The sequence below is a fragment of the Rattus norvegicus genome, chromosome 16, assembly GCF_036323735.1.
Source record: "Rattus norvegicus strain BN/NHsdMcwi chromosome 16, GRCr8, whole genome shotgun sequence".
In the NCBI taxonomy this organism is placed as follows: domain Eukaryota; kingdom Metazoa; phylum Chordata; class Mammalia; order Rodentia; family Muridae; genus Rattus; species Rattus norvegicus.
Genome location: NC_086034.1, coordinates 72,561,324 through 72,587,615, shown reverse-complemented (window position 1 = coordinate 72,587,615; position 26,292 = coordinate 72,561,324). Strand labels below are relative to the sequence as shown.

General features: G+C 43.1%; 1 long non-coding RNA gene across 3 annotated transcripts; it reads right to left on the bottom strand.

Moving 5' to 3' along the window:
- Positions 1–12,882: 12,882 nt before the first annotated feature.
- Positions 12,883–23,906, bottom strand: LOC120097512 (uncharacterized). 3 transcript variants are annotated; one of them, XR_005494999.2, is made up of 4 exons: positions 23,698–23,906; positions 21,606–21,696; positions 20,630–20,810; positions 12,883–13,174 (listed from the first exon to the last, which is right to left on the bottom strand). It is a non-coding gene; the product is annotated as an uncharacterized LOC120097512 (long non-coding RNA). The 3 variants fall into 3 exon arrangements; XR_005495000.2 differs by having other exon boundaries at positions 20,687–20,810; positions 23,698–23,891; XR_010058465.1 differs by lacking the exon at positions 12,883–13,174 and having other exon boundaries at positions 19,455–20,810; positions 23,698–23,891.
- Between the last annotated feature and the right edge of the window lie 2,386 nt (positions 23,907–26,292).

Here is a 26,292-nt window from a genome sequence, read left to right as displayed (position 1 = left end):
GAATGACCACTAACATTTCTCCATCTACGAAACTTCTTTCTAAAACACCTCCGTTGCAGTCTCTCATGCCTGCAGCCCACATCACATCTGATTCTGGACTTCTCTTTCCTCCTGCCTATTTCATTTCATAATTTAAAGACTAGTACCATTTGCTTTAAAAATCTATGAGTCATATCTCTCCAACCAGCATCTCTCAATGCCATGCCTGAGACATAGGGCACAAAGCAGTGACTATGTCGCCGAACAAAGCAGACTTAGGAACAGACATGGGCCACAAAGATTACACATGGAAGGGCTTCCTACTTCTCGCAAAACAGGGACTGATGGGAAACAAATGGGGAGCACCAATTGCCTGCTCTCTTAGTAACTGCAGGCAAATCAATTCTTTTAGTGAGACTCGCAGACAATGAAACAAACAGGCGAAGTTGGAAGAAGTGGGGAATTCGTGATGGGCAGACACGTCCCCTTTAACAAATGCACAAAATGCAAGAAAACTGAAGAGTAGGGGACAGCAAACTACCACAACCTCACGCCCAACAACATGGCTGCCTGACGGCCAGCCACTGTGGAGGAGCTGTACAGAAGCAGAGCAAGGAGCTAAAGTCTAGTCAGGACCTTGACAAGACGGTCTCCAAAGTGAGCAAAATGCAAGTCAGAGGAGACAGAACAAAACACGGAGGATAAATACAGCAAGGAAATTGAAACACCGAAACTCCCAATGAACAGAGATAAGATAACCCTTCAAGTAAAGACACACCTTAGAGAGCATCACTGTCCTCGAAGGCCATGAAAAATAACGAATTCCAGGGCTAGAGGTCAAGGTGGAGACACTAACGTACTCAGGCACGTACACGGGAAAGAAAATGTAAGGATCATAGCCAATAATTCTAGGAAGTCCAGGATACATCCAAGAGAAAAATCAAAGATCTGTGAGGTCTGAGGAGGACCTGGGATAAAACCAAAATGCTCAATGAAATCATAGCAGAAAACTTCCCAAACCCCGGGAAAGAACAAGAGGTACCCAGAACCCCCCAAACAACTGTGGCCAAAGGACATTTTGCCCATCACATCACAGAGTGAAGATGTCAAAAAATCAAAGTAAAGAAGTAGTATTAAAAGCTCTAAAAGGGGGGTTGGGGATCTAGCTCAGTGGTAGAGCGCTTGCCTAGGAAGCGCAAGGCCCTGGGTTTGGTCCCCAGCTCCGAAAAAAAAGAACCAAAAAAAATAAAAAAATAAAAAAATAAAAAAAAAAGCTCTAAAAGGTTTGGGATGGAGAGATGGCTTAGAAGTTGAGCATGTTTGCTATTCCTGTGGAGGGCCCGGGCTTGATTGCCAACATCCGTGTCAGGATCACAACCTGCCAGGGGATCTGATACCCTCTTGCAGCTTCTATGGCCACGGCATCCACACATATGCATTATGTACACAGAACTGAAAGGTGACTTTATTCCTTTATCTAAAGAAGATCTAAGGGAGTATACCAGCTCACAGGCAGAGGCAGGGATGCCGGAATAACGTTGGGTCTCTCCTCTAAAAGCCAGGAAACTACAGACCCTACCAGGAAGCTTAGATTTCATAAACACACACGGCCAAGTTGTAAGATATAAAAATCAGCATAAATACAACAAACAGTAGCTTTCATATATGAATATATATATATATATGTATATAAATGAAAAACGAATCCCATTCACAATAGTTTAAGAAAAAAAAACCCAACAGAACAAAGCACAAACAACAAAATAAAAACACTATTTGGAAATACACCTCACCAAGACTGTGAAAGACCTCTACAAGGAAACTAACACACACACACACACACACACACACACACACACACACACACCCCATGCTTAAAATTAAAAAAGACATAAGATAGATGATGGAGAGACTATCTGTGCTCTTACATTGACAGAATTAACATTGTGAAAAGATTATATTGCCAAGTATGATCTCTCTCTGCCTCTGTCTCTGACTCCACTCTGACCTCCCACCTTCCCCAAGGTCTCACTATGCGTCCTAGTTTGGAATAAACTGGGCTGCCCTTGAACTCATGGAAATCTGCCTGCCTGTCTCCTGAGTGCTGGAATGAAGGGCAGACAGTGTTCTTCAAAGAGGAAAAACAAATAGCAGGATATAGTGGTGGGAGGGAGAGAGGAGAGAGCTCAAGATAGGGGAACCGGAGTGTGTTATATATGGGAATAAAATTGTTAAAGAATGCATTTAATAAAAATTATAATAAAAGTTGCAGAAATTGCAAAAATTGTAGGCTTATCACTTATTATTATTAGATACTAAATTGGGAAAAATTAGGTGACTATTTGGCTTTTAAATTACTGATTATGATAATAGTAAGGATTTAAAAAAACTAGTTCTGATGTTATGACCATTTTTCAAATAATAATAAAAGTGAAAAAATATGTTGAATAATTTATGAAAACAGAACAAGTGTTTTAAGGGATACTAAAAAGAATCCTATTGCTACAAACTAGTATGAACTTGTGGCATATTCATACTTTGAAAACATGCATCTCAGAAACACTGATATGTGATCATTATATTTTGAAAAAATAATGATTATAAGTAAATGTTATTTTAATTTATTATAAAGCTAGTTCATTCTAAGAGGGGGTCATTATGCTTGAATAAACAGTACATAGTCTATTAATAATATATTATTATATATAGAAATCTTTTAAAAATAAATGCTATAATGAGAATGGATGTGAAACTTTAATGACATTTGTGATCTGATTACTTTCTTAAAATAAATTCATATGTATATGAAGAAATGTTAAACATCCGTAGCCCTCAGGGGAATGCAAATTTAAACGTTTTTGAGGTTCAATGCATCCCAGCTGGAACAACAAATGACAAGAAATGCTAGTGATGGGGGTTGGGGATTTAGCTCAGTGGTAGAGCGCTTGCCTAGGAAGCGCAAGGCTCTGGGTTTGGTCTCCAGCTCCGGAAAAAGAAAAAAAAAAGAAAAAAAAAAAAAGAAATGCTAGTGAGGGTGTGAAGGAAGAGGGTCTTTTCATCACTGCCGGGTGGACTTTAGCATGAGGCATCTTCCAAAAAATAAAATAAATAGAACCACATGGTCTAACTATGTTACTCCTGGTAGGTACCTCAGGAGTGAGGTACGGTTGTGCATCCATGTTTATCGATGCTCTATTCACCATAACAAGGAAATGGAATCAGCCACGATACCCATCAATAGAAAAACAGAATTGAAAAAGTAGCTTGTATCTGGAACTTTACTTACCCGTGACGGAAAAAAATTACGAAATCTGGAGAACAATGAATGGATTTGGAAAAATACTTCTTTCTTTCTTCCTGTATATATTGCTTTTAAACATTGGACACTATTATTTTGAGTGTGGGATGACACACTCATGGCCTCTTTCTTATGTGGGTCCCATTTTTCAATGTTTGTATGTAGTACGCCAGCGGGAGTAGGCTACAGAACTAGATATGAGGACACGAGAGGGGAACCAGAGTGTCGAGAAAGGGAGTGGCGACACGTGACATGAGAGTGGACAGAAGGCTACGGTGGTGAGAGGGCAGGAGGTGAGGATGGAGAAGGCGAGGCTGGGGGTCATAGGAACAACGAAAACAAATTTTGTTTGGAAAAAAAAAATCCCACAACCGAACTACTTATGTAATAGTAAAAATAAAAATAAAAATAAAAAACACTAGGCCTCCTAAAAATGAAAGTTTAGAAAGATAATTAACAACGAAAAGAACGTGAATACTATTTCCTGATGAAGTAATTCATAATTCAATGTTAAACAAAAGCAACAGGATAGCAACAAGAAAAGAAATAGTCAGCGCGTGATAATTTCACCGTGCCAGACGATGGCAGCACAGAACCACGAGATGGTCCCAGCTCCCCACCTCCCTGTGATTAGTGAAGGAGACTGAAGTGTGAATTAGACTTGGGAGAGCTAGTCATATCTTATTAACGACCCGAAGAAACATCTTTCTGAAGGGGACTGCTTAGCCTTGTAGGTTTAAAGGAACGTGTTTCGGAACGCCTCAGCTGATTACAAATCAAGACCTGCTGCCTTTGGGTCAGCGAAAGATTCTGATCGAACAACTCCATGGTTTTGAAGCCAGATGAACGGCATTCCCCTCCTTACTCCCTTTAGATAATTATATCTTTATTGAGCTCATTAAATATCTCGTCCCTGCCAATTTCTCCTCCTCTTAATTTACTCAGTATGATTTTTAAAGGCTTGCTGTCACAGCTACGGTTCGTGAAAGATGTGCGTCACCTGTGACGTCACAGTAACGTCATCTTCAAGAGAGGAAGCCATTATCTCTGCAGCGCTGCCCAATCCTGGGTCCTCTTTCTTCGGTTGCTTCCACTTCCTAAGACAGAGCCGCACCAGTGGCTCTTGGCGAAGTTCACAGTGTGTTTTACAGAGCGATAGACAGCTATGTGGTGAACACTTTCTGTACGGCTCAGTCCCTTTGGCAGGTGACTTCGGTTCACTCACTTGGGTCCTTGGCTGGCTTCGCGTGGCTTTGGAATGATACTTAAAGGGCTAAATGAAAATGTTAGTCCAAAAGAGCATGCGAGTAAATAACAATGGAAAACCATAAGTTTCCCCGTCCAATAGTAATTTTTATATGTGTTAATTATATTACCCGCTAAAACATAAATGCACAAATTCATTTCTTTTTCATGAATGAAACACTGATAAAATGGAGACATTCCAGTAGGCTCTATTAGCTTAGCTCCTCTCAGATGACGGTTTGGAGATTCAGACCATAAACAGGAAGCAGTCGGCTAATATTCAGAGTAGAAAGAACAATTATTTCTGGGTTTCTTCTGGATAGAATTAGATAAATTATTGGGCAGTCAACTGCCCGCTCTTTCACCATTGACGTTTCTGGTGCCTAAGATTTGAGACATGGCGGTTCGTGAGAATCTTGGCATGTGAGTAGGAGTGGGAACGAGCCTTCAGGAGAGATTCCGGGATTCCCCTCAGCCCTACTTTTGGACTGAGCGGTAAGGGGCTGAGCTGGTCTCAGAAGTGGAGAAGACATGGAGGCCTCTACCCAGAGTTTTTAGGTGCTTGTTACTGCCAGATTTTAAAGTATTCAGTGAGACAAGACAAGGTCAGAATCTGGGAGGAAGTTTTTATTACAGGGGAAAGTACACATTGAAGAAGTGCTCGCTTCTCGACAGTGAGTCACATAGCTGGAATTTTGGGTAGTTAAATCTTTAAGAGCAAACTTTAATGGAAGGAGGGCTTATTCATAAATTAAGGCAGCTTGGAAAGTGAGGAATTCCATGAGTGGATCGGACTTTTGCAAAACTAGGGTTCATTCCCCGTTTTATATGGGTAGTTTGGATGTGTCTTGGCATCAGATGTATGATCAAAGCAGCCGATTCTAGAAGGTTAGGTATTAAGACGCCATTGTAATAAAAGAGAAAAGTCATTGATCTCTTGGTGGGACTCTTTTGGGTGATTCTGTGTCTTCAGCGTTGAGCAGTCACGTGATGCCCTGCTCTCACACACACAGGATCGAACGATTCAGGGTGTCTCTTTATTCCCCTTACCCGTATGTAGCCCACATCAGTATCCCCCAAACTGTCTTAGCACCTTTCCTAAAATGCTGCCACGTGTGCTGTGATGGAGCCTCACTCAAAGGAGAGCAGAATTACGAGAACCGTGTTGCGAAGGGAGAAGTAAGGGGAAAGCATGGTAAGAAAGGGCTTGCCTGTGTGCTGTGGGTTTATCCTACTTCACCGAGTTTCATTTTAATTTTGTTTTGGTCTGTTTGTTAGCTTTTGCACTAAGTCACTTGTATTGTACACATTCAGGATTAATAATTGATCCCTTTAAGGGAGGAATTACCCAGTCAACGTCCTTTAGAAGGAGACTTCCAAACCCAGGTGGCGGAAAGAGAACTGCCTAATGAATTCACCAGGTCACCTGCCTTCCACAATCTCAGCTTTCTCTCTCTCTCTCTCTCTCTCTCTCTCTCTCTCTCTCTCTTTCTTTTGCAGCAATGATGTCTAGACAGAGCCTACTCCTATCCTAACGGCCCGAGGTAGGAGATGGAGTCCACATACAGATGACTTTTTCTTCCCAAAAGAAGACACAGGGGGGTTGGGGATTTAGCTCAGTGGTAGAGCACTTGCCTAGCAAGCACAAGGCCCTGGGTTCGGTCCCCAGCTCCGGAAAAAAAAAAAAAAAGAAAAAAAAAAGACACAGGGACCATACTTCTAATGCATTTTTATTAAAATGAAAACAATTTGGTATTTACTTCACAAAGACTTTCTGCAAGCGATTGCACTCTTGTATGTGATGGCTGTGACAGTTCTTGTTAGAGTTTAGACCCATGCTCCGTCCCTCTGTCCCTCCATCCCTCCGTGCCTCCATCCCCTTCCTCCTGCCCTCCGTCCCTCCTAGCCAAGTGGCCACAATGGCTTTCCACTTCATTTCCCTGGCTCTTCTATTGGCTCTTTTCATGCCGTTTCCCACGGTGGTACCAATTTTATCAGTTGTGATCAGGAATATACGTGTTTATAAGAAGTGGGTGAATATCAATTCTACTTACCTTGGTCTTCTGCATCATTGTTTCTTCAGCTCCTGGAAGAGGTGGTTCTTATCCAGATCATGGGATGTCACTTTTAGGTGTTTCCTCATGAATCTGGCGGTGCGGATTCAGAATTATCTAAACACCCCAGGCACAGCTGTCATTCATCTGGACTATTGATAAGATACTCCGAGAGACACAGAGAAAACTGTGTTTATTTGTATCCGTGAGGGACTCACCTATAAGCCAGGTCTTATCACACAGTCCAAACATGTATCCAGGAAACTAAATGTTGGTTGGCTCATTTTTTAAGAAGTCGTTTCCTAGAAGGGAAAGAAAGTTATCCAGAACAGTGGCACAGGAAGCCTTCCTCTGTTTTTCAGTCACTCACAGATCTTAGTGACTTAGTGGCTAGTGATCTATCCAGAAATCTTTAGGGTGTCCACCGGGAGATCTTAGCAAGCTGCAGCAAGAGACTAGCATGTTCCGGGAGTGTTAGGCAAGGATCTATTCTAATATTTGTGACCGAAGATATGAGAAAATGATTATTTGTGTACTGTCAGCTATATACCAACAGATGGTTAAAAATGAGTTAATAAAATGAGACCAAACTGCCTTATTTTTCCTTTGCCTACCATCACAAAGAAGGGATTTTTGCCTGTTTTATCCCACACTTCCTCCTAAGTCACATTTGAAGTCACATTAAATTGGGGGCAAGAAGAATAGCAGATTTGTATCTTTGTTATTTGCCCTATAAGGTAATAGAAGTATTTGGGGACTTTTTAAAAATTCACTTTACATCCTGATCGCTGCCCCCTTCCAGTCCCCTTTCCCACAGTCCCTCGCCTCCATCCCTCCTCCTCTTCTCTCCCGAGAGTGTGGAGGCCCCCATAGGTATCCCCCCACAATGGCACTTCAAGTCTCTGCAACATGTCTCCCACTGAGGCCAGACAAGGTAGCCCTTTAGGGGAATGTATTCCACAGACAGGCAATAAATAGCCCGCTACTGGGGATAGCCCGCTACTCCAGTTGTTCAGGACCCGCATGAAGATCAAGCTCCACATCTGCTACATATGAGCGGGGAAGCCTAGGTCCAGCCCATGTATGTTTTTTGGATGGTGGTTCCATTTCTGAGAGTCCCAAGGGTCCAGGTTAGTTGACTCTGTTGGTTTTCCTGTGGCCTTCCTATCCCCTTCAGGGCCCTCAATTCTTCCCCCTTCTTTTAAAAAAGCAATGAGAATGGTAAAACTTAAAGTGAGAGGTCTTTGAGCTAGAGAGGAAATAAACCAGTGCTTATTAAAGCACAAATAGTAAGAGACCAACGCTTATTAAATAATATCATTAGTCTTTAGCCTTCGTCCTGCGCTGTGTCCCACCCAGTACCGTTCCCCTAAAGGCTGGGGCAGGCTGGATAATTCTCATCAGTAGTTACCTTGTCCCTTCTTTTCTCCTAACTCCGCCTTTTTCTGTTTTAGAAAGTAGCTGTCGAGGTGGCTTGGTGGTTAAGAGCACTGGCTGCTCTTCCAGAGAGCTTGTGTTCAATTCCCATCACCCCCATGGCAGCTCACAACTGTCTGTACCTCCAGTTCCAGTGGACCTGATGGCCAATGTCCTCTTCTGATCTCCACAGGCACCAGGCATGGGGTACAGACAAACACCTATGGAAAAAAAAGCTGGCAAATGTTACCAGGAAGAGAACTAGGTTTTGAGAAGAGCAACGTCTTCCCCAAAGTTCTGCTGTTTCTAATCCAGTTTGGTTATGTAACTTTCATGTTACACAACTCTGCTTTTATCACAAGTGTTAAACTGGCTAGACTTTGAAGAGATGGACAGTTGGTAGCCCTCATAGACGTCTCTCAGATTTTGCTTCAGATATCCCCTTCCTAAGGCCTCCCCTCCCCAAGGGCAAGAGGTAAGTGTGAAATAAGGAAGCACCAATCATCTGAAAACCCCAGATGCACATATACACGTAAAGTCTCCTGGGGACTACAGGCAGGGACCAATCCTCCTTCTAATGTGGCTCCCAGAACACGTGTTAATACAATCACCACTGAGTAAGCCAATAGGTCACTGATCCAAATGATGCCCTTCCAGAAATGTACTTTGGCTCAGCTGGTGTTTTTCATGGAGTAAAATGGTTCAGAAAGAGTTACCTCAAAAGAGAATGAGTTTCTAAGATGTTAGGTTGGCTCTAGCTGTGTGCTCTTGTTCCAAATTCAGTGGTAACCTGTCACTTCATTCTAAATGATCTGTGTGCATAAATAATACTTGCGGGATAAGCACACGTCTCTAGCTGAGTGGGCAGGGAAGAGCAGTAGCAATTGCACTTTGACCTTCTCCATTTCCTTGGTAACTTCTGCGTAGACGATTTCCTACCTTTGATCATCCAGCCATCAGGTTCAGGCAAGCAGATAACTTGAGGCCTTCTGAGTGGATTAGTAATGTGTTACTTCTAAAATATTGTCCAGAATGTGACTTTAAAAATCAAAATACCAAGTGCCTGGCTTTCCGAGTTGAAAAGGGATTCCTGGGTTGAACTGGGTTTCAGGTAGAGGTTGGTGTGGTTGAATAGGGGCACGTGGTGCAAGAAGAAATAACAGTTCACATTTGCCCATCTTATAGCAGATTCACAGTGATACAAGGCTTGGCTTGGGCTGAGCCCAGATCATTTCTTTCTCTGTCTTAGCTATCCCTAAACCTAGGGCTGGAAGCTTCTAGCTTCTGTACAATCTAATCTTCCAGGCTGGCTGATTCAATCTGTCTTCTCTTGGCTTCCTACCGAATTGCTCTGCTTGACCTCATACTAACTTTGGAAATATGTTCTAATCTTCTTTCTCCTTTTCATTCTCTGGCTCATTCTGTCTTCACTTGTGTCTAGCATGTCCCACCTGCCCTGTCTTTGTAAACTGTCTTCTAAAACCACCATCACCACTACCACCACCACCACCACCACCACCACCACCACCACCACCACACACACACACTCACACACACGCACACATACACACCCCACACTTTCTCTCCCTGTGCTTCTAGAAAGTAGCCTCTCCTTCCTGTGCAGTTCTCATGAGAGTTGGGTGTATCCTATCTCTGACTCATTCTGTCAAATCCTTCTCTGAATCATCACTTTGTCTGCCCCTCAGATAGATGACACTTTCAAACATGACTGCTTCCTTCTACAAACCTTACCTTAGGGATTAAAGGTGTGTACTAAGGATATGTCTGTATTCCAGAAAGCTCATACTGCCATCCAGGGCTTATCTGCCTTCCAGAAGGATCATATAGACTTAGAAGGTCTTTGGATGTGATTCCTTGCTAGAGCAGCCAAGTTGCTGTATTAAAATTTCTCTACACATCGAGGCTGCTGTGCTCATGCATGGGCAGTGGTCATGGTAGTGAGAAGCAGCTGAGGAATGCTCCTCAAGTATAGGAGTTTGGGACTCTTTCTCAAGAGCACGTACAAGATCCTACACCAGCTTCATCACCAGGTTTGAACTTCAGAACAACAAAAGCTCATGGCTCCCTGTGAATCACATTGCAACAATGATTCTACTACAATATTTACTTTATTAGTTCCTATATAGACCAATGGCCTTGCTCTTCAATAAAACCAATCACTACTGCTTTCTCTCCATGACATCAAGTCAAGAAAACACATCTCTTTGCACCATTGCTCATATCACTCTACTATTAATACAGAAGTTAGTCCAGGATCAGTTTAGTTCAGGTCACCTTTCAAGTGTGATAAATTAGTGGTAGTTATCAACTAGAGATGGGCCTGTGGGGGATTATCTTGGTTAGGTTAATTGTAGAGAGAAGGTCTGTTTCCTGACTATGTATGGAGAAAGGGCAATGAGCAGTGCCTAAATTGCTAGCTTTGGGTGGAGGACGTAATGTAAGCAGCTGCTTCAAGCTAATGAGGCTCTGACTTCCTCACCATGATGGACTGTATCTTTGAGCCGTGAGCTGAAGCAAACCTTTCCTCCCTTAGGTTGTGTTTGTCAGAATATTGTACTACTACCATGGGAAAAGAAACCAAGACACACACCAGTCTAATTGAAACTTAGGACTATATTTTAGCCATCCAATCTATTCTTTGCTTCCAATATAGTGGTCTTGATATTGCCTAAATATTCCCATCTGCAAATTAGGGTCGATTAATTATTTCTCCTCTGCTCTTTTTCCGTATGATTCTTCAGTATAATAAAACTTGTATTAACCAGAAAGCCAGGTTGGAGGAGTCATCTACTTTGTCAACTTTAAATAACAGGCAATGACAAAATTTTTACTATCCTGCATTTTAACGAAAACAACTCTGTAATAAGTTGTAACATTTCGGTTCGCTGAGTACGACATACTAAGAATGATTGAGATCTGATTGAACACAAACCACTGTGCTGACATTATATAATGCAATAAATACTTTGAAGACTTTAAAAAATGATCCAGTGACATTAAATATTCAGAGCACTTTGATAGTGTATCCATTATGCAAAAACAGTTATAAAAGTTTCTAAAAAAATATAGATCACATCAGTGCCTAGCCCAATTGTCATTATAGAGGCAACAGCTGATGGGAGCTGATACAGAGCCAAACATCAGACAGTTTGAGAACCCTGCAGAAGAGGGGAGGAAGTTAGAATCACTTGGGAGCCAGAGGGGTTGAGGACACCAGGAGAAGTGGCCCATGGAATTAACTAAACAAGGCTCAAAGGGGCTCACAGAGACTGAAGTATCTATGACTCTTTTGTCTTTTCCCATGGCCCCTTTCCTCTTATTGGGTTGCCTCATCTAGCCTTGATGTAAAGGTTTGTGCCTGATCTGATTACAGTATATTAGTCTCAAAAATCCTCCTTTTTAAAAACACTTTGTTTTGAGTCAAGGTTTCACTAAATTTCTCAAGTTGACTATGATTGTTTGCATGAGAATGGTCCCCCCTAGATTCGTGTTTGAATACTTGGTCCCCAGTTGGTAGGCATGTCTGGGAAGAATTACAAGGTATGAATTGTTAGAGTCATCGAGGTTGGACTTTCAAAAGACTCCCTGGGGTCTCTCTTTGCCTCATGGTTATAGATGAGATGTGAGGTCTCAGCGGTCCCTTCGCTCTGCCATTGTGTTCTAACCCCCTGAAACTGTAAGCCAAATTAAGCACTTTCTATTTTAAGTTGCTTCGATCACGGTATTTTTATCACAGCAATAGAAAAGTAGCTAAGACACTGCCCTCCCCCCCAAATTTGAGCCTTCTGCCCTAGCCTCCCAAATACCTGAGATCATAGGGCTGTTTGATCAGACTTGAGGCAATAATCAAATTTCATGCCCAGGGAAAGTATACAAAAGGCTAGATTCATAGTAAATGTGTAGTCTTCTAATGATGTGGATGTTGAAATGAACCCTTTACTTCATCCTGTGTCATCTATGGCTTCACTCTCTCTTTTACTACACGAAGAAACATACTGTCCAGCTGAAGATCTAGGACTTACAGAACTTGCTGATGGAGGTGACACTGAACCTTCCGCCTAGGTGGGGCCAGCATCACATGTCACAGGCAACAAAAGTATTGCCTTCTAAGAGGAAAGTAAAGTCCTGTCCATTCTCAACAGCCACTGTAGGACTTCTGGGAAGGAGAGAATGGAAACCGCAATTCCTGTCAACAGTATGATGCCGACATGGCCTGGGTGACATGGGGCCTCCATGTGTCAGCCAGTTGTCCTGACCAGAGTGTCACAATAAATGACATCTCTGATCTCTCAAGAACACCTTCTTGGTTATGGGCACTGTGCGTGCATGTGCATAACAGCATACACTGCAGTTACGTTAAAGTCGCTACAACATAAAGGCTTGCAGCTAACACTGAGCCTTCATGGATTCTTCCCCAGGGTCTTCTCTATACTAAAGGGTTGTCCAGTCACGGGCAATCCAGAGTCACAGGAAATCCATAACTGGAGTTTTAGCCATCTGGTTCTACTGGATGTTCTCACTGTTGTGAAATGCAGAGGTAAAACCCAACTACTTTAGTTGATAGTGTTTCTCTTATTGTCTGACTGCCCTTATTGTGTGTGACAGATGGATAGATGGTCAAGGCGGGACACAAGAGGAGGATTGATCGACCCAGGCGTTCTGATCCATCAGCCTTGGAGCTGGTAGCAAGAATTCAAGAACATGCTCTGAAACTCCCAGAAAGACCCAGAGAACAGCTCTCCAAAGCCGATACTTATTGTTTCTCTCTCTAACACCCATACGTTTTTCTACATACATAAATACCTCTGATGAAGCTTAACTTACAAGTTAACCATATTAAGAGACTAACAATAATAGAATATAACAGTGTACTATTATAAAAAATTTATAAAGCACTTGTTTCTAGAGTCTTTGAGATAATACTTTTGGAAACAGTGGCTATCCACAGAGGGTGAGCTTCTGGGGGCTTTGGGTGAGTTGAGTTGGTTGGGCTCAGTGACTGAAGTGCAGTGTTAATGGAGCCATGGTGGATCTTGCTCCAAGTTGGTACTGCAGCATAGGTTGCTTTGTTTGTCTTGGAGGGCAAGTAGATGATAACTGCAGAATTGGCAGCTGTCAATCTTTAGTATCAACAATGAGTGACGAGGTAGATTGAAGGGCACTATGTAAAAAAAAAATGTAAACAGAAGTATGTTATGAGTCTTGTGTTCACACATCCAAAACAACCATATATTGTTTATATTTATGGTTTTGCTGACGATGGGTTCAACTCTCTACGGATGTGATCTTCAGGCAACCAGTGGGATTTCCAGTAAGTTCGGAATCTACCTTCTCCTATTCTTAGCATTTGCAGCTCCGCAGACAGCCCCCGACTTACACACATTAAATCTCCGTGTTTCCTCGTGTCCCCGGCGTCTTCCTTTTCGAGTGGAATAAGCAACACTATAAATAGTAGTTAGGCTCTCAGACGTGCACACAGATGACTTAATAGATGCTAGTTAAATATATATTTGTTTATAAATGAATCAATAGACACAGGCTCTATTCAGCCGAGGCCAGTGATTTATGGAAATCAAGGGATCGAAATGTAGGAGACAGAAGGTGAGCATTTTCTCCTTTTCAGGGGAGGTAAAGTTAGTCTTACGCCAAAATTCTACAGTAAATAAAGATGCATGTCCCATGCTCTGGGCTCTCCTTGCTTTAGTTTTGTTGCTTTATTGTGGCCTTCTTAAATAACCGGGGGGGGGGGTTCTGACTGTATTTTTTTTTTAAATCTGTAAACCCTGTAAACCCTTTGTTGTTCTTTACATTTTTGCCCCCAAAACTCACTTGCTCAGTAAGATAGGATTTTATTAGAAAACGGGAAGGGACTATTTAGATGAAACTAGTTGATACTATGTTGTGACTGATCGGGGACATCATATCTACCCTAAACTACCCAGCCTTTAAAAAAAAAAAATAGGTGATGGTAAACTCAATCTCTACTGAAAGCTTTCCAGTTACAGAAGTAAGGAGCGATGGGCGCTTTCAAATAGCATCAGATAGACCTGGGCTTGGGAAACTGCTGTGTGTGTGTGTGTGTGTGTGTGTGTGTGTGTGTGTGTGTGTGTGTTTAGATGGAATTAAAACAGGGTCTTGTAGCTGGGCAGTGGTGGCACACAACTTGATTTTTATTTTTTTAAAGGTTTATTTATTTATTTCATGTATATGAGAACACTGTAGCTGTCTTCAGACACACCAGAAGAGGGCATCAGATCCCATTACAGATGGTTCTGAGCCACCATGTGGTTGCTGGGAATTGAACTCAGGACCTGCAAGAGCAGTCAGTGCTCTTAACCACTGAGCCATCTCTCCAGCCTGGCACCCAACTTTAATCCCAGCACTTGAGAGGCAGGCAGATCTCTGACTTAGAGAGGCCAGGTCTATAGAGTGAGTTTCAGGACAGTCAGGGTTACACAGGGTTACCCTATCACAACCAACCAACCAACCAACCAACCAACCAACCAACCAACCAACCAAATCCAAAACCAAAACCAAAACCAAAACCCAAGCAACCATCACTTGATTAAAAAGTTATCAAACAAAACAAAACAAAACAAAACAAAACAAAACAAAAAACAAAAGCCAAAACCAGGATCTTGCTATATATTTTAGACTGGCCTCAAAGCTCATGCTCTTCCTCAGCCTCCCAGGGGCTGAAGTTACAGATGTGTGCCACCTATGCCTAGCAAGAAACCATTTAAAACAAACAGACAGACAAACTCCAGAAGGCTGAGTCTTCTTTGGGCACCATCAGTATTTTCCTGGAAATATTTTTCTGCTCCTGCGAAAGTCACTCTTGTAGACCGTGCCGAACCCAGACTCATTCTCACATACCGTCTCTTCCTACCACACGTTACCTATGAATGAGGTCACATTTATAACACTGATTTCATTTTCCTATTCTCCATGTGTGTTTAGAGTCTACAGACCATAAATACCCCACGTCCCCTGCCTCCACTTTTTTCCCCGTGTCCAACCCAGTCACAGTCCCTCAAAGACTGTGTGGCCCATGAGTTCCAGGTGCACCCACAGGTCCTAAAGCAGTCTCTAGCCCAAAGCCCTGGGCTCTTTAACTTTTAAGATTTATTTTTCTCAACAGTGACATGGAGATGATATCGGAATCCAGATAATTGGGATGCGGGGACAGCATGAGCTGAGAGAGGCTGGGTCTTAGGTAGACCTAACATAACACTTAAGAGTGTAGCACATGAAGACGGGTCCAAGTTGCAGTGCCAAAGCTGAAGGGCTGAAGCCCTCTCTGCTGTCGAAGTCCATTTCTTTCACATACGAGGAGCTAATAGCTCAAGAAGCCTCAAGATTCAATTGTCTGCCTATCACCAGCATGCACAGGTCCTGGGGGACACACGGACGGAGCCTTTGGTGACAACCTAGGATGTAGGATGCAGTAACTCCCACTGCGTGATCACTTTGACACATCGAGGTCTGTCCACAGCTTGGCATTCTCCCCCCAAAACACTTTCCGTGGGTAACCACCGAAAACTAGTCTTTAGTTCCTGAGCAAACTTTAATCTATGGGGAAGGCCTGTCGGGCTAGCCTCTGCTACATCAGGACATTGTTAGCAAGTACTGCTCTAGCCATATGTCCCCGCAAGTCCCCGCAGCTAGCAGAAATGGTTACTGCTATTCTACGCCCACGTACTAGTTCACATAATTTACACAGGGGAATGACTCCTAAGACATCCTTGCTCCTCTTTTTTTTTTTTTTTCTTTTTTTTGGAGCTGGGGACCGAACCCAGGGCCTTGCGCTTGCTAGGCAAGCGCTCTACCGCTGAGCTAAATCCCCAACCCCCTTGCTTCTCTTTTCATACCCTTTCTACCATACCCAGCATCGGGAAAGAGAATCAGCCCTTTCCTCCTATTTTACTATTGGTTTGAAAAGGGAGATAGAAAATGCTAACCCTCCTGTGGGCGGGGTTTCTTTCATTATGGTTGAGGAAGGATTTTTCACTAAGGAATAAAGCCTCAACTGTGGAGTTTGCAACATGAACAGGGAAGACAGACAGCTTAGAGGTAGACGCCATTGCACTTTAAATGGGGTGGTGTGTGTGTTTGTGTGTGTGTGTGTGTGTGTGTGGTGTGTGTGTGTGGTGTGGTATGTGTGTGTGTGTATGTGGGGTGTGTGTGTGGTGGTGGTGTGTGTGTGTGTATGTGTGGTGTGTGTGTATCTGTGTGGTGTGTGTGTATGTGTGTGTGTAGTGTGTGGTGTGTGTGTGTAGTGTGTGTGGTGTATGTGTGTGTGTATGTGTGGTGTACGTGTGTGTATGGTGTGATGTGTGTGTGTGTGTGTAAGCTACAGCACAACTCTTCTGCAGTAACAGAAGTAGATGTAGTTCCTATCCAAGAGGTAATGTCTTTGCCCGCTAGGAGTGGCCATGAGAATTTAAAAATCCCCATTCTATATTCAACTATACCTGAATATTTATACTTGACTCTCTCTCTTTTTTTTTTTTTTTTTTTCCGGAGCTGGGGACCAAACCCAGGGCCTTGCGCTTCCTAGGCAAGCGCTTTACCACTGAGCTAAATCCCCAACCCCTATACTTGACTCTTTTATGCTGACGCCCTTATACTTGACTCATGAAAATCACTCTGGCTTTGGGAGTAGAGGTGGATATCAGAGCCATAACCCTTTCAAGTACAAAAGATGCCTACCCAATATGTTATTGATTTCTATGTAATTTTTTTATTTTATAAACTTAATGAGAGTAAATGGGTTTTGAGTCTATAATCATGCTAAAATAACTGTGAAAATCTGTCGTAATCGGTATCTTAGGGTCACTATTGTGGCGATGCAACACCGTGACCAAAAAGCAAGTCGGGAAGAAAGGGTTTTTTTGGCTCAGAGGTCCACATCATAGTCTGTTACTGAATGAAGTCAGGACAGGAACGCAAGCAGGGCAGGAACCCGGAGGCAGGAGCTGATGCAGAGGCCACAGAGGGGTGCTGCTTACCGGCTTGCTCCTCATGACTTGCTCAGCCTGCTTGCTTAGAGAACCCAGGACCACCAGCCCCAGGTGACACTACCCACAATGGGCTGAGACCTCCCCCAGCAATCACTAATTTAAAAAAATGCCCTGCAAGGCTGAGTACAGCCTGATCTTATGGAAGCATTTTCTTAATTGAGGCTCCCTCCTCTCAGGTGACTTAAGCTTGTGCCAAGCTGACATAAAACGATCCAGTGTAACAGGTTAGGGTTTAGGAAAATACACCTTTAACAACCATGTCCCCTCCCCCAACCCTAGCCCCGCCTCCAGCCTGTTGCAGAGGTGGCTGATGGGCAAACGTGGAACAGGGGAAGCTTCAGGTTTGGTGGGTGGCCCCATAGCTTAGCAGCTGTCTCCCATACACGTAGAGTTCTCAGGACAATAAAATATTATCCATTGCGTCTATCCCACAGCCAATTAGGTCAGCTGTAAATATTGGAATTGCTTGGTAAACACGTTGGAAGATTGTGCTGACTCGTTGATATAAGTGGAAATGTAATTAGATTTATAACACTTACATTTCGAGCCATAATTTACAACAACAGGAAAAAAAAACCCAGGTCTCTCACAACCTGCTGAAAAACCATTATTAAAATGCACATGAAAAGTCAATTAGGCCAGAGGGAGGTATTTAAAAGAAATGAGCTTTCATGCCGTAGAATTACACCACGGGGATTACATATTTCTTATTTATTTTTTTCTTCAGATTTTTCTTTTCTTTTCTTTTTTTTTTTTTTTTTTTTTTGCCACCGTCAATGAAAGGGAACACATCTTTTACTTAACTTCATGATGAAATACTACTTCCCATAGTTTGAAGAAAGTTTGAAGAAGTGAACTAAAACCCTGGCTCCCTGGCAACCTGCTTTGTTCTCCTTCAAGCCCCAGATTAAAAGGAACTAACTCTTTTTTTTTTTTTATTAACTTGAGTATTTCTTATATACATTTCGAGTGTTATTCCCTTTCCCGGTTTCCGGGCAAACATCCCCCTCCCCCCTCCCCTTCCTTATGGGTGTTCCCCTCCCAAACCTCCCCACATTGCCGCCCTCCCCCCATAGACTAGTTCACTGGGGGTTCAGTCTTAGCAGGACCCAGGGCTTCCCCTTCCACTGGTGCTCTTACTAGGATATTCATTGCTACCTATGGGGTCAGAGTCCAGGGTCAGTCCATGTATAGTCTTTAGGTAGTGGCTTAGTCCCTGGAAGCTCTGGTTGCTTGACATTGTTGTACTTTTGGGGTCTCGAGCCCCTTCAAGCTCTTCCAGTTCTTTCTCTGATTCCTTCAACGGGGGTCCTATTCTCAGTTCAGTGGTTTGCTGCTGGCATTCGCCTCTGTATTTGCTGTATTCTGGCTGTGTCTCTCAGGAGCGATCTACATCCGGCTCCTGTCGGTCTGCACTTCTTTGCTTCATCCATCTTGTCTAATTGGGTGGCTGTATATGTATGGGCCACATGTGGGGCAGGCTCTGAATGGGTGTTCCTTCAGTCTCTGTTTTAATCTTTGCCTCTCCCTTCCCTGCCAAGGGTATTCTTTTTCCTCATTTAAAGAAGGAGTGAAGCATTCACATTTTGATCATCCGTCTTGAGTTTCGTTTGTTCTAGGGATCTAGGGTAATTCAAGCATTTGGGCTAATAGCCACTTATCAATGAGTGCATACCATGTATGTCTTTCTGTGATTGGGTTAGCTCACTCAAGGAACTAACTCTTTTTTTTTGTATTTGCAAGCTTGTTTCTTTTAAAGCAACAGTTAACAGTCCTTTAAACATGGTTGAGTCTTTTTCTTCCTTTCTTTCTTAAAATGCGGTCCTGTCTTTTGTTTTGAGTAGATCTATCTCTTGGGATAGTCCTTTCCAATGTGGAGAACTAACCCCTCGTTTCCTTTGAAAACCTGGAGCTTTTTCTACTTCCAGGACCTTAGGTGGGACAGAGCTCTACTCCCAGACAGGGATGGCATTGGGTGATGTGACAGTCAGGTACCACCCTGTACCCTCCTTGGGTCTTGGTGGTTTCTATTCTTAGGTGCGGGAGCCTTGAGGTTTGCTGTGGCTCTGTCCTCTTCGAGGGAGCATCTCTAACTCTACTTCTCCCCTCAATGCTGCCACCCTGTGCTTCTGCTCCAGCTTCCTTCCCAGTGAATACATACACTATTATCATACTTGATTTGTGTTTAAGGCGCCAGTGGGTTAGGAGAAGGCAAGGAGAAAAAAAAAATCATGAGGTAGCATGTAAGTGTACCGGAAACTGTGATTTCCCACCCCAAACTTCTCTTAGAATATTCAGCTACAATAAAGAGAATTTTAATGTAGTTTTAAAAGAAGTGCTAACTCATAAACTCAGATAAATTTCTCTGGAGGAAGATTGTGGGGTTTGCACATAAGCAGCAATCAGCTAAGCAAATCATATGTGTATACATGTGCGATTTATTGTATAGACATATTTCATACATTCCAGTTATATAAAATATTACATATAATAGATATATACAGAAATTCTATGAGAGCCAAAAGTGCAGGTGGGTGGGAAGACAGATCTTACAGTCAGGGATTCAATAGACTGTCTTAGCCAAATGGATTGCCTATGTGATTGGAGACAATTGTGAATCCTCTGCGACCACGAGTGTCCAGTTTTAGTGTATTTATTAGATGCCATTGTTATGGCCGGTACATCTGTGTTTGCATTCTATTATGAAGGAAGAGCAAATAAGAATCCCCACTTCCTTATCTAGCGATGTGGCTGAGTGGAAGCACTGGCCTACAGGTTAGGAGGCCTCAGTCCATTCCCCAGCACTGAAAAAAAACAAAAAAAAGTAACATCCCACTTTACGAGAAAGTATTTCACAAAGCGTATTTCTGTATACAATAGGAGCTTTGCTTCAGTGGAAACATTCTGTTTAATTTTACAGTCAGGCAAGCCTGTTGCCTGGTTTTCACACTGTTTGGGTATAAATCTAAATTCTCTGTGATACCCCACCCCCACTCCCAAGCCTAGTCGTGTAGCTACCAAGGCCATGGGGAGATTCTTCCATTTTTTGTTTCACTTGACTTGTGTTTTATTCTGCTAACATATACTTTCATGGACTACCATTAAAAGCTACTTTTTAGGGAGAGGGAGAGCACTTGGAGGTAAAAGACAACTGGGAAGGTTTTGCAGTGCCTTGGGAATCCAGTCTTCCTGAAGTATTCTTCTCCTCCCCTTACCTGTGTTCAGATATTCGCTACTGCTCCAGACTAGAATACCTAGCATGCTAGCAGAAGCAACTCAAGGGAGGGAGGTCTTTTAACTCATGTTTTCTTAAACTTTGTCCCATGGTCCACGGTTCTGAGAATTCTAGGTCCACAGGAGGCAGGACCATGGGATTGGGAACATATAACAAGTTCCTCACCTCATGGTGGATAGGACAAAGAGTCTGGAGGCAAGAAACAGAGCCCCTAAAGGCATGCTCCCTATGACCTATTTCCTTCTGTTCAAGTTTCCAGACTCTCCTGAGCTGGGCACACCCTTCAATATGTGAGCTGTTAAATCCAAACCATGACTTTACCCAAAGTAGTCAGTTTTCATCCCCATCTGTAACTTACCAGGACAAAATCTGAGGAAGGTAAAACCAGCCATCCAACAAGACAAACGAATGATACCTGCGAGTCTGGGGTTATAGAGGAGCTGCAGTGGAGGGAGGAGCGCTGTGCAAAGCCATCTTCTGGACATGACACGGCCAACGCGTTCATGAACTCACAGAAACTGCGGTTCCCTGCAAAAGACCTGCACAAGATCAAGCCATGGAATATTCTAGCACCAGCGATAGATGATCTCCAGCCTACCCTAGGAAGGATATTCTTTCTTTTTTTTTTTAATTTAGAGAATACTTTATTAGTTTTTGTAATCAAACCCACGTATATAAGACCTTACATATTTAATACAGTGTGTTACCCCTGTACAAATGGAAAAAACTTAAGTTCAACATTTCTAGACCAATATGGCTGTTAATTTCTGTACAGTGCCAACTCAACACAGTAAATGGGGATACTTTTTTCGAAAGTTGACAGCACAGGTAAAGTTTCAAAAAATTCAAATTATATATCTGTATATATATTTATATTTATATAAAAAGACCAATAATAGCAGTGTGTTATGCATCAACAGCAGCAACAGCTTTTCCAAGTTCTGCAGTCATCTGAACAAAACTGTAGAGACATCCAGTACACTCCATTAAAAAAAAAAAAAAGTAAAAAAACAAAACCCGAGAAAACAGCACAGTTCTGTTACTCTTGTGGTACCTGGCACCATTTTTTTTTTTTAAATTAGCTTCTCAATCATCATCTGGAAAGAAAACATTCTGAGCAACATCATTAAAAACAGCTCTGATAAAGCACGGTCACTACTACGTATCATAAAGCAGGTACAAGCTATTTTACATCCACAGAGGTATGATACAGTACTGTCCTACATCTATAATACTAGAGGATACAATTTAAAAGGCATTATTTGAGACTTGATTCTACTTTTCCAGCAGAGGGCCCAAAGGATGGTGTGACACAGCTTTGTAAAGAAACATACTCAGGATATTCTTTCTTGACTGAGGATATGGTGACTAACAGATTTCTCTTGTTCCGGTGGATGACGTCATACACAGTCGCCTATGGGTATCCTTAACAAAACAAAACAAAATAAACAAACTATGAAGTTGGATAAAGAGCGTGAAGGAGGGATATGTGGGGAATTGGAGGGTAAATAAAGTCACATTTCATTGTATGCTAACACACACCTTGGCTGTCCCAAGAGTCACAGCACCACAGCTAGATGTGGAGGACAAAAACAGTGAAGTAGAAAACAGAGGAGAGGAAGGAAGGAATGGCGAAGTAGGAGCATTATGTAAGGACTTCCGGTACCCCAAAGTGGGTACAATAGTGGAATATGCTCCTCCCTATTTGCGATGGCTCGTTTTTTTTTTTTTTTAACTTGCCACAATTTACGATCACCTGAGCAGGGAACTTAACCTAGGTTGTTCTGTGCGCCCGTCTGTTGCGGTGTCATTTTTCGCCTCTTTTCTTGGGGTGTCAAGGAACTTCCGCATACCAGGCAGGGAGGATGGAGTGGAGCAGAGTTCTCCAACCCACATCTTTCCCTTGGGGTGTCTGGACCCTGATGCACACTGGGCAGGAAAGGATGAAGTGACTTCCAGAAAGCGTGGGTCAGCAGGACTCTGGTCTGGCAGTGAGTGCCGCGGGGAGGAGTTCTCCTTGGAAGATTTCAGTGTTAGAGTTCTTCAGTGTTACGGCTCTCTTGGATGATAGCCAACAAAACAGGGTGTACACTTTAGTGGGGTGAACAAGGGCTGTATAAACCTTGGACAGTGGGAAGGGGTTCTTCTTAGGGTGAAGTTCCATTGGCTGAGGTTTAAGGCTCTGGGGATACCTCATTTGCATAGAGAGGTGGTCCAGGAATTTGAACCTGTAATTTCTGCCAAGGAATCCTCAGGTAGAGTGTGGGGGTTGAGGCTCCACAGATGGGGTGGAGAAGAGGAAGCCCTGCACTGAAAGGGAGTCCTTCATTTTGCCCCGCGCTCAGGGGAGCTATCTGGACCCGGACGACTTCGATCTTAAGGTGCAGGGTTTCTCAACAATCTGTGGGGAATTGTATCGACTCCCTTAATTGATGTGGGAAAACCCACCCCAAATGTGAGGGGAGTTTTATGGAAAGAGCCCAAATACAAAAGGACACGGAAGAAGGAAGATTATTCACCCTCGGCGTTCCCTCCCACCCCTGTATTAAATTACCGTGTTGTCGCTGCTTCTGATTCATTCTCTGATATTAGAAACAGGGTTTCTAGGCTTCTAACATGGACCCAGACCAGCAGCTCTCCAGGAATTTTCCAGGCTTTGGAGCCAGATAGGGACTGTTGAGACCCTGAGCCTCACACACTGAGCGACGGCTGGGTTCTTGGTCTCTCAGGTGTGAGACAGCTGTCGTTCGACTACTTTGACCAAATTGTGTCAGATGATTTAATGCGTCATTTTTAATGCATCTATCTACCTACTTTTCTTTTAAAATCAATCCCATTCTCTAGAGAACCTGACTAATACATCAACCTAGTTCTACTCACTGTACTCAGAAACACTGTGACCCAGGGAGAAGGAGGATCAAACAATACAATGAAACCACAGGGAGGGCTGGAAAGATGGCTCAGCGGTTAAGAGCACCTGACTGCTCTTCCAGAGATCCTGAGTTCAAATCCCAGCAACCACATGGTGGCTCACAACCATCTGTAAAGAGATCTGGCGCCCTCTTCTGGTGTATCTGAAGACAGCTACAGTGCACTTATATATAATAAATGAATAAATCTAAAAAAAAAAAAAAAAAACACAGGGAACAAACATGGTCTCTGGACCAATAACAGAGATGGAGCGGCTGCATGGGACCCTGTTTCAAAAAAAAAAAAAAAAGGTCTAGCCTAGTGTTTTAGTAACACCCAGAAACAATTATAAAACCTCTACTCCTTCAAAACAAGACGTGCCTTTCACGAGGCCTTTTATAACAGTGATTTAGTCATGGGATACAAACACTTAACTTATTAATGCCCAATTAGTTTCATATAAGAAAAGAGTGTACGCTATAAAGACGACCGGTCTTCCAAGAAGGGATTACAGACCAGAAAATCTGGAAGGAAGAAAGCGATGATGGCCTCCAGGTGACACTGGAGCCAGGCATTAGAATCGATGTACTTGAGGCTGTGGCTCTCTGAGCCCGCCATTGCACCTGGGTACAGTGAGCGCTAATGTTGGCCTCACTTTTTTTTATACACCAGTGTTGCTTTAGCTCCATGCATCATGTCTTTGCTGACGGTATGTGACTCTTCCCAGCATCCTAGTTTCCCATTATAAGAAAGGAGAGCTTGATTGGTTCTGGTGTGAATCAGGTTGATGAAGGCGATACATGATTGGACAGTAGAGAGTGGGGCGGGGACAAAGTTTTTGTAAGGCGGGAGAGAGGAGGAAGGAGGGGCTTCAAGATGGAGTCTATGACGGAGGATGGTTCGGATTTAGGTGAACTAGATCGATTTTTATCTTGTCTAGGTGGGCGGTTTATACCTTTATCAATTGGCAGCGAACTTATTGTGTGGATGAATTGTGAATTGCGAATTTAACATAAAAATCTAATTGCTAAATTACAAGTTTCTGGAACTTTGATTCTACCTGAAGAGGACCGTGTGTGAAAGAAATGGCTGAGAGGCAGTTGGAGCTTGTGGATCTGGCTCTGTTGCTGCATGGAGTGAGAACTCGCAGGGCCCACAGAACGAGGTGTGTGTGTGTGTGTCTGTGTGTGTGTCTGTGTGTGTGTGTGTGTCTCGGGTGTGGTAACAACTGCCTAGGGGACCACGGAGAGAGGGCAGTGAAAAGGGAGACAGCAGGGAGAGGGCAGCTTGCAGACCACGTGGCAGAGAAGCAGCCTGAGCGAGCAGATCTGGCCCGCAGGAACTGATAGCAAACGATCCTTTTTTTTTTTTTTTTCTTTTTTTTTTCGGAGCTGGGGACCGAACCCAGGGCCTTGCGCTTGCTAGGCAAGCGCTCTACCACTAAGCTAAATCCCCAACCCCGCAAATGATCCTTTTTAAATTTTTACCGCAACACTTGCCCCAATCCAATCATCTCTCGGGAGTAGAGTTACCAGGAACACAATTGACCCCTGAGTGGTGGACGGGCAGTTTGCAATGAAATGAGAAGTGCTCACCACCAGCTTGGTGGGCACCCCCCAAAGGATTTCTGACATAGACACAAGGGCCATAACCCAGAGAAATAATACCTTTAACGATTAGCCTGTGGATTAGGAGATAGCTACAGAAGTGTATCTATCTCCCCTAGGGTATGCACAGCGAAACAGGGGACAAGCATGGTGTGCATGAAACTAATCTTACATCAGCTCGATAGGCTTATATATGATCTGCAAGAAGCATTAGTCATCAGGTAATTGTAGAACGTATCAAATAAATTAGCACATGACGCGTTTCAATGCGACATTTGATGGGAGCCTTGATATTCATTGCATCTGCATGGATTTGTTGATTAGGAAGTTGTACGAGGATGGAGTCAGGTGGTTAAAATTAACAAGGAAGGCTTTCTGCATGACTCAGAGCTGCATTTGGGCAATTAGAAATCAGGGCAAGCCAGAGTGAAGGAGAACGTATATTGGCTCTCTCTCAGGTGAAACTTATCTGGCGACTGATAAATCCTCCAGGCTCTACCCAAGCCACAGATCTTCTGGAAGGTCTACACAGAACAGGCACCGTAAAGGCTGGTTTATGACTCAAATGTTTGTTGCATTTTAATACATCTAGGAAACGGCGATGTTGTTCAGCGTGACCAACTATCATACACTTGTGTGAAAGCAAGGCAAACATAGCAGTACGTGCTCACACACTGCAGTGCTCAGTGGCTCTGTCAGGACGCACTGCAGGCTTTGTGAACCCATAAGAAGTACAGAAGCCGGCGGAAAGGTCATTGGTATTTTTGGAGCAATAAATCAAGTATGGGGAGATTTGCATTTTGGCTGTAAAACATGCAGCCCTGGATTAGAGGGAGAGAATACTTTGAAGTAATATTTCTCTCCTGACTTGTTTTATTAGCTTCCTTTAAACATGTTACATTATTGCTTATAGAATTTCATTTACTCGGATTGGCAGCTTGATAAATATGTCTATTGGCGATGATTTGGATTGCTCTGGGCATTAATATTATTAAATCCTGTCACAAGGAAATGTCTGAAAGATGACTTACTGTAAAGATTGCAGCACGGAATAAATCATGCTGTGGTATTTGTTACCATTTATGGCCTCTTGGAGCTGAGTCAATCCCTTTTTATGTTGCATTATTTTTCAAGTTTTTATAGCTTTACATTATATATTGCTGTCAGAAACGAACAGATGGGGTGTCGAACATGAGCTCTCTGCATAATTCCCACTCTCCAGTTATTGGTGTGAAGGGCAAGAGCGGGGCTGCGTGTTCTGGAGCTACAAGGAGAGAGGACGAGGTGGGAAGCTGCCTTGAGGAAAGGGGATCCCTTTTGCCAGTGTTCAGGCCAATTTCCTTAGCTGGTGGGAATCCATGATTAGCCATCTTCCTGTTTGGGTTTCAATCAAGACATGGGGTTGCAGAAAATAAGTGTCTTAGGAGTGACACATGGGACACCTAATTGTACCCCACTCCCAAGGCTCAGGGACCATCATGGAAGAAGGGGACAGAAAGCTTAC